This window comes from Bombus fervidus, unplaced genomic scaffold, assembly GCF_041682495.2.
Source record: "Bombus fervidus isolate BK054 unplaced genomic scaffold, iyBomFerv1 scaffold0140, whole genome shotgun sequence".
NCBI classification, from domain to species: Eukaryota; Metazoa; Arthropoda; class Insecta; order Hymenoptera; family Apidae; genus Bombus; species Bombus fervidus.
This window is the reverse complement of record NW_027212702.1, coordinates 1-2,500: the sequence shown is the minus strand read 5'-3', so window position 1 is coordinate 2,500 and position 2,500 is coordinate 1. Positions and strand designations below refer to the sequence as shown.

Below are 2,500 nucleotides of genomic sequence, written 5' to 3'. Positions count from 1 at the left end.
GACTCTAAGGAGAGATCCTCCCGAAACGCGTTCCGGTCACTACGGGCCTGGCACCCTCTGTGGGTACATGGCCCCATTCAAGATGGACTTGGACGCGGTTCGACGTCACGGGATAAACGGATCCTCCCGAACACTACATTTCCCAACGGCGGAACCGCGGGATTCAGTGCTGGGCTAATTCCTGTTCGCTCGCCGCTACTAAGGAAATCCTTGTTAGTTTCTTTTCCTCCGCTTAGTAATATGCTTAAATTCAGCGGGTGATCTCGCCTACTCTGAGGTCGCTTCAACGTCACGACACGGTGACAATTTTTTTTTTCAAAGAAAAAAAAATTTCGTGCCATGTGGGCGCGATTCGAGAAAAGCAAGACGGTTTGATAACAATGCGACAGAGGGTCTTTATTTTTATTTCTCTCTCCGAGAATCGCCTCAAAGAGAAAAAAAAATAAAAAAAAAAAATTAATTCGAATAGAATCGAGAACCTTATATTCTATCTCGATCGAGAAACGTTTTATGCATCTCGCCAAAGTGCCTTTTAAACTTCGTTCGTCGTATCATGTTCGAGCTAAGACTCACGCAAGACACCCGTAACGATCTCCGGTTTTTAACGCCCGTCCTCTTTGTATAATATATATATATATATATACACGTGTTATGTATAATATATCTCCCGTAGCCGTTTCTCTCTTCTCGACGATTCCAGCGGTTCCTTGTTTTCGCCTGTTATTGCTGGCACAGAGATCGAACACGCGACATGTATATAACATATCGGTTTCTTTGCTCTGTACCAACGACGAAAACGCACGGGAACTCACGCAAGTGGAAAAGCGAGCGCGAGACGTACACAACGGGGTGAATTTATTACTCGGGGACTGGACGACCGGCGATACGTTAGGATGCGCGGTCCAGCGATAGACGACGAAGAGACATGGGATGACCAACGATCTCTTTTTCTCTAATACTCGGAGCGCCGAATCGCCTTAAAGCAAAAAAAAATCACACGCGCGTACGTCGTACGTACGGCGCGTGTATACCTCGTCTCTAATCAAGTTTCGTTAGTCTTTCTCGAGCCTCGCCAAAGAGGATCGTTCTCTTCCTCTGCGCGATCTCTCCGTGCCAATGTCAGAGATTATTCTCTTTCGCACGACGACGAAAACGACTATTTTCGACGATCCGAACAACTTTGTAACGGACTCACATGCACATCTTAAAATCGAGTACAGAAACGTTGCGCAACACCGTGAGCTTTTCTCTTCTTCGTCACCCTTAAATATAGCCGATCGTAGACGCACGCTAGATCGTAACACACTTTTCGTTGATTTCCGACGAACGTGGCTTTGGGCCAGGCGCGCGGGCAGAGAGATACGCGACCGACGGGGAAAAATTCGTCCCGATACATGTACGCGTACTCTCCGATCTCCGCGCAACGCTGGGGATCATCTCCCTAAGTCATCAGCGTTCGAAGAAATCTCGTGTGTCCGTTCCCGGATCTACGGCTTTCTCTGGGTTCGCGAAGAACAGAAAAAAGCACAGAGGATGAAAAACGCAACGACGACCCATCGATGCGACGGTCCTCGTTGTCTTCTCGTCAGTCGTCTCGCGCCTGCAGAATACATCTCTGCCGCACGAACAGACGGAGTGGGTATTCGATCCCTGGGGCTGTACGAGTAAAAACATCTTGATGAAAAGACGGTTGTGTTTCTTTAAGGCACACAGTTTTTCGTTACGCCACCAAGTTTAGGTTTAGGTTTTAATATCTTGGTTCTCTTTTCTCTCCTCTCTCGACTGACTTTGTTCAAAAATATTTTTGCTTTCTCTCAGTCTCGCCAAAAATTCATTTAAGACGACGTCGGGGGCGCGGTCATTCGTGCTTATCGAAGACTAACAAAACGTAGCAGAGGCTGATACAAAAAGAAAAAAATAATCGGCCACGAAGAAAACTCGCTCTGTGTATCTCGATAACCGCGTCGACGACGACGGTTCTCTCCGCGCTCTTTTAATTCGTATCCTTCTTCTTGCGCTTCGTCCGACTCAGAAACGTTCGTAAAACACGAACGACGGCGGGTTGTCAAGCCAAGAAGGGACAGAGAAGAGACGGAGGTAGTTTTGCGAGTCTCCCGTGAACGCGATAGATTTTTCATATATATTTGTATCGAGAGCATGCGTACGCCGGTCTCCACACGATCCAGCGACGAACGCCGACGAACGTCCAACAATCGCTCGTACGTCGCGTACGAGCCCTCGACCGCTCTTTAATTCGTATTCTTTTGCTTGGCGCTCGTCCTCCGACTCAGAAACGTTCGTTTAAAGATAAAACGAACGACGGCGGGCTGTCGACGAGGCAAGAAAGAACAGAGAGATACGGACCGAGAGCAACGATACGCAACGCAAGCAGTCTTAGGTTTACGTGAGCAACCCTCAGCCAGGCGTGGTCCAGGAATTGTATCCGTGGACCGCAATGTGCGTTCGAAATGTCGATGTTCATGTGTCCTGCAGTTCACAC

At 48.2% G+C, this 2,500-nt stretch overlaps 1 non-coding gene across 1 annotated transcript in view; it reads right to left on the bottom strand.

The window, feature by feature from the left end:
* Positions 1–281, bottom strand: part of LOC139997689 (large subunit ribosomal RNA) — a 4,174-nt gene extending 3,893 nt beyond the window's left edge. Inside the window, exon 1 of the ribosomal RNA XR_011803036.1 lies at positions 1–281. This exon is cut by the window's left edge and continues 3,893 nt beyond it. This is a non-coding gene — a ribosomal RNA (large subunit ribosomal RNA).
* Positions 282–2,500: the final 2,219 nt, after the last annotated feature.